The following is a 6,889-nucleotide window of genomic DNA, read 5'->3' on the forward strand; positions in this document are numbered from 1 at the left end:
TCCACATGCTTTTTAAAAAAAATTCTTTATTGTTGAAAGTATTTCATATGTCCCCTTTTTCTCCCATGAACCGCTCACATACTTTAAAAGCTGCTGCCAGCCCTGGCCGGTTTGGCTCAGTGGATAGAGCATCGGCCTGTGGACTGAAGGGTTCCAGGTTCGATTCCGGTCAAGGGCATGTACCTCGGTTGCGGGCACGTCCCCAGTGGGGTTGCACAGGAGGCAGCTGATCGATGTCTCTCTCTCATCGATGTTTCGATCTCTCTATCCCTCTCCCTTCCTCTCTGTAAAAAATCAATAAAATATATTTTTTAAAAAGCTGCTGCCCCAAGGGTCTGGTTTTCAATCAGCTTGCATCTAGGTGCTGACTGAAATCCTCCCCTTTGGGACACTGACAGGTCCGGTATACCCTCAACTACTGGGAGCCACTATGAGTAAAGTAGGCTGCTTGGGCAATCACAGAGATTTGAGAAACAACCAAGACATGAGGGGTTGAACATAAGGCTCATCTCCTATAGGAGGCAATCCTGCATGACTATGAGATGTGGCTGTTTTATCTAATACATAGAGACCAACAGAGAGAGTCAAAGAGAGAGGAGAGAGAGGAGAGAGAGAGAGAGAGAGAGAGAGAGAGAGAGAGAGAGAGAGAGAGGAAGGAAGGAAGGAAGGAAGGAAGGAAGGAAGGAAGGAAGGAAGGAAGAAAGAAAGAAAGAAAGAAAGAAAGAAAGAAAGAAAGAAAGAAAGAAAGAAAGAAAGAAAGAAAGAGAAAGAAAGAGAGAAAAGAAAAAAGAGAAAGAAAGAAAGAAAGAGAAAGAAGGAAGGAAGGAAGGAAGGAAGGAAGGAAGGAAGGAAGGAAGGAAGGAAGGAAGGAAGGAAGGAAGGGAAAGAGGAGGAGAAGGAGAAACAGGATTATTTTCTAAATGAAAAAAAAAAAAGATAAAAACCCTTACTAAAATGGAAATAAGTGATTTACCTAATAAAGAGTTCAAAATAACAATCATAAGGAAACTCACAAGCTTGGGAGACAAATGGATGAACAAAGTGAGAACTTCAACAAAGAGGAGTGTCAGGTGGGCAGGTAGGGTGGTGATCAAGATGGTGGAGAAGGCTGACCCTGAGCTCACCTCCTCTCATGACACACAAAAACTACAATTATATAGAGAGAAAGCAACTATCTCTGAGAACGACCTGAATGCTCACAGAACAGACTCTCTCCAGTGGAGAATATAAACAAAAAGCCACATTGAGAGGGTATGAGGGGCAGCAGTACAGTGTCCAGTAACCAGGAGGGATATCACACACCTCAGCAGCCCCCACCACACACACACACACACACACACACAAACACACACACACACACACAGCAAGATGTCTGAGATCCACATTTGACTCCTCAGCCCAAGACACCTGCACAAGGAAGAGGAGCCCCCAAAATATCTGGTTTTGAGAACCAGCAAAGCTTACATTCTAGAGAGCTGAGGGGCTGTGGGAAACCGAGAATCCTTGCTTAAAGGCCTCATGCACAAATTCACTCACTCTGAGTCACAGCACAGACAACAGTTTGAAAGGCACCCATATCATACATGAAGGTAATATGTTGATTGATTTTAGGATATGTGCCAGAGGGATTTGTTGGGGGTCTTTCAGGGGACACAGGCAATGGCGGGTATCATTCTTTCTTTGCTTCGTTTACTGTCCTTCCATGGGTACCCGGTGGGCACCAGGTCTCACAATTTCCATTAACTTGCTATTTGCACCACCTGGTGTTCCCCTAAGGACTCACCCAGTACAACCACTCTTCAAATTGACACCCATCAAGCAGCACCAACAGACCTCCAAAGCAGGACCCTGCCCCCAGGCACCCAGTAGGCCTCAAAAGTGATGTCCCATTCCCCACAGCTCCAAGCAAGCCTCCTAAGTGGTGCCCCAATCCCCAGCACCTGGCAGGTGGCATTAAAGCAACCCCAAAGAGGGTTAAGGGACCAGCCCCTGCACACCAACACAACAGTAGAGGCCAGGCTCACAGCCACCCACACTGGAGACCTTCCCTGCACACCAGTGGGCCAGGAGCAGTAGCAGACAAATCCCCTCAGCCAGCCATACCAGGGCTCTGCACCACACACCAGCATGCTTATAGCCACTGCAGATATGCCTCATAGTCAGGGAACAGCCAGACTCACCAGTGCACCCACAGCAGTTGGGGCTGGGCCTCACAGCTGGGTCAGGGACAAGCCCCATCCTACAGAGCACCCACAACTGTCATGGCCCAACTATAACAGGTGGATGCATGCAGTTCACACAGGAGACACCCCCAAAATACCTGGCCCTGGTTACCAGAGGGGATTGTGCTAATTGCCCCACAGGACACCTTCGACAGGCCACTCTTTTAATACTATGAGATGTAGATGATCTGCCTAGTACACAGAAACAAACACAGAGTCTTAGGTAAAATAAGGAGAAAGAGAAACATGTTCCAAATAAAAGGACAAGACAAAACCCCAGAAACAATTAAATGAAACATAGTTAAGCAGTCTACCACATAAAACATTTAAAGTAATGGTCCTAGGATGCCCACCAAATCCAGGAGAAGAATGGATAAACACAGTGAGAACTTCAACAAAGATAGAAAATATATTTTTAAAAACCCAATCAGAACTGAAAAATGCAATAAATGAAAATTTTAAAAATACACTAGAGGAAATCAACAGCTGATTCAATGATGCAGAAGAACAGATCAGCAATGTGGATGACAAGGTAGTGGAAGTCACACAATCAGAACAGCAAAAAGAAAAAAGACATTTTAATGAGGAGAGTTTAAGGGACCTCTGGGACAACTTCAAACATACTAACATTCCCATTATAGGGATCCCAGAAGGAGAACAGGGAGAGAAACAGACAGAAAACCTACTTGAAGAAATAATGACTAAAAACTTACCTATAACCTGGCAAAGGAAATCAACATGTAAGTCCAGGAAGCACAAAGATTTCTAAACAAGATGAACCCAAAGAGACCCACACCAACACACATCATAATTAAAACATCAAAAGTTAAAAACAGAGAAAATCTTAAATGTAGCAAGAGGAAACAAGTAATAACTGGTGGTCTGCAGACCCCTGGTGGTCTGTGAGTCTGAAATGTTGGCGACCGCTGCACTAGACAACTCCTACCAGAATTTTCAGCAGAATTGTGCAGGCCAGGGAGAGTGGCTTGATATATTCAAAGTAATGAAAGGAGAAAAGCTGCAACCAAGAGTACTCTATCCCACCAGGCTATCATTCAGAACTGATGGAAAGATAGTTTCCCAGATAAGCAAAAGCCAAAAGAGTTCATCACCACTAACATGCATTATAAGAAATGCTAAGTCAGCTTACTTAAGTGGAAAAGAAAAGGCCAAAACTAGAAGAAAATATGTGAAAGAAAAATCTCACTGGTAAAAACAAGCATATAGTAAAGGTAGTGGATCAGCCACTAGAATGAAGGTTAAAAGGAAAAGTAATAAAATCACCCATATCTATATATATAAAAGCCTAAGCAAGCAGCCAACCACTGACCATTCGACCATCCGACCAGTAGCTATGATGTGCACTGACCACCAAGGGGCAGATGCTCAATGCAGGAGCTGCCAAGTTGCGGTGACTTGGCAGCTGCGGTTCTCAGGTGACGCACCCGGAACCAGAAAGGAGGGAGTCTGATTCTGGGGTGCGTCACCCGAGAACCACCCTCTCACAATCCAGGACCTTTCAGGGGGTGTCGGAGAGCTGGTTTCGACCCGATCCCCACAGGCCAGGCCGAGGGATCCTACCTGTGCACAAATCTGTGCACTGGGCCTCTAGTCTATAATAATAAGGTATACACACACACAAAAAGATGTAAATTATGACATCAAAAGCATAAAACATGGAGAGGGTAGAGTAAAAATATAGTACTTTTAGAATGCATTTAAACTTAAGTGACTGCCAACTTAAAATAAATTGCCATTTATACAATAAGTTGTATATGAATCTCAGGGTAACCACAAACCAAAAATCTATCATAGATACACACAAAAAGAAAGAGAAAATAATTCAAACTTACCACTAAAAAAAGTAACTAAATCCCATTGGGAAGAGAATAAAAGAAAAAGAATAGCAAAGTTCTAAAAAATAATCAGAAAACAACAGACAGCAGTAAGTACATACCTATCAATAATTACTTTAGTGACTTTGAGTGTGTTTTCATATGTTTCTTGGCCTTCCTTAGTTCCTCTTTCAAAAAGTATCTATTTAGGTCCATTGCCCATTTTTTGATTGGGTTGTTTATCTTCCTTTTTTAAGTTGTGTGAGTTCCCTCTAAATGTTGGAGATTAAACCCTTATCAGAGATAACATTGGCAAATATGTTCTCCCACGCAGTGGGCTTTCTTTTGTTTTGTTGATGGTTTATTTTGCTGTACAGAAGCTTTTTATTTTGATGAATAATAAAAAGCTTATCAAAACCACAATGAGGTACCATATCACACCTGTCAGAATGGCTATCATCAACAAATCAACAAATGACAAGTGCTGGCGAGGATGTGGAGAAAAAGGAACCCTCCTTCCCGGCTGGTGGGAATGCAGACTGGGGGAGCCACTGTAGAGAACAGTATTGAGTTCATAAAAAAAAAAAAAAAAAAAAACACACACACACAACTAAAAATGAAACTCTCATTTGACCCAGTGATCCCACTTCTAGGAATATATCCCAAGAAACTAGAAACACCAATCAGAAAGGATATATAAACCCCTATGCTCATAGCAGCATAATTTACAATAGCTAAGATTTGGAAACAGCCTAAGTGCCCAACAGCAGATGAGTGGATTAAAAAACTGTGGTACATCTACACAATGGAATACTATGCTGCTGTAAGAAGGAAGGAACTCCTACCATTTGCAACAGCATGGATGGAACTGGAGAGCATTATGCTAAGCGAAATAAGCCAGTCAGAGAAAGATAAATATCACATGATCTCACTCATATGTGGAATATCATGAACAACATAAACTGATGAACAAAAACAGATCCAGAGACAGAGAAGCATCGATCAGACCATCAAACCTCAGAGGGAAGGTAGGGGAGGGTAGGGTAAGGGGGAGAGATCAACCAAAGGACTTGTATGCATGCATATAAGCATAACCAATGGACACAGACACCAGGGGGGTGAAGGCATAAGTGGGGGGTGGGGGAGGAAATGGGGGATAAGGACACATATGTAATACCCTAATCAATAAAGAAAATAAATAATAATTATAATTACTTTAAATGTAAATGCTCCATTCAAAAGACATAGGGTACCTGAATGCATTAGAAAAACAAGACCCACCTATAATGCTGCCTATAAGGAAGTCACTCCAGACCTAAAGAAACCCAGAGACTAAAAGTGACGATATGGTAAAAAATATTTCATACAAATGGAAGTAAAAAGAAACCTGGGGTAGCAATACTTATATTAGACAAAATAGAGTTTAAAACAAAGACTGTGACAGGAGAAAAAGGAGGGCATTACATAACGATAAAGAGATCAATCTAACAAGAGGACATATCACATGTAAACATTTACACAACCAACACAGGAACATCTAAATGCATAAAGCAAATATTATCAGACATGAAGAGAGAGATTGACTGTTATACACAAACTAGTGGCCCGGTGCATGAAATTCATGCATATTAAAAGGGAATTAATTAGAGGAAATATTTTAATATTGCTATTTTCCCTTTCTCTATAATAGAAGTGTCAGAGAAGTAAAATGCATATGAAAATCTCCCTCCTGTCAGGGTCTGGGGTGTGCCATGGGACCCAGAGTCAATTCCCCACCCACCCATGCACACTTCAAAATCACAGGAGACCCAGACCCAGCCGGCCCCACCCCCGTTGGGCGAGACCCCGACCTGGCCGACCCCACCCCTGTCAAGCCCCGCTGGGCCGGGGGCACAGTTTCACGTCCCCCTGTCAAGCCCCGCCGGGTGAGGGGCGCAGCCTCAGGTCCCCCATCAAACCCCACCGGGTGGGGGGTGCAGCCTCAGGACCCCCATCAAGCCCCACCGGGCGGGGGGCACAGGCTCAGGTCCCCCAGCCCAGCGCTGGGGTGGGGGGGGGTGCAGCCTGAGGTCCCCCGTCCCAGCCAGGTGCCACGCAGCCTCAGGTCCATGCTGATCAGTCGTTACGCATCACAGCATGTCAATCATTTGCATATTAGCCTTTTATTATTATAAGGACACATTACCCACCTCTGACCCCCATTTACATTAATGAATACATCATCCAGGCAAATTCTCAACAAGGAAAATATAGGTCTTAAGGCCATATATTCTAATGTCATTTCATAGATATTTACAGAAAGTTCCATCCAAAAAAAGGCAGAATACACATTCTTTTCAAGTACACATGGAATATTTAGAATAGATTACATGTTAGGCCACAAAACAAGTTGCAATAAATATAATGATTGAAATCATATCAAACATCTTTTCTGACCACAAAAGTATGAAATTAGAAATTACCTACAAAAAGAAAACTGGAAAAAACACAAACATGTGAGGGCTAAACAACATGCTACTGCACAATGAATGGGTTATTGAAGAATTTAAAAAGGAAATAAAAAATATCTTGAGACAAATGAAAAGGGAAACACGATGTTCCAAAATCTATGAAACAAAACCAAAGCAGTTGTAAGAGAGATCATAGTGATACAGACCCACCTCAAGAAACAAGAAAAATCTCAAATAAAGAATCGAACTTGGCACTTAAAGGAACAAGCCAGGCCCAAAGTGAGTAGAAGGAGGGAAATAAAGGTCAGCATGAAAATAAATGAAGCGGAAGGGAGTGAGAGGCTCCTGACGGCACCGAACACCAGTTCTGACTGAAGTGAGC

The sequence above is a fragment of the Plecotus auritus genome (genome assembly GCF_963455305.1).
Source record: "Plecotus auritus genome assembly, chromosome: 4".
In the NCBI taxonomy this organism is placed as follows: Eukaryota; Metazoa; Chordata; class Mammalia; order Chiroptera; family Vespertilionidae; genus Plecotus; species Plecotus auritus.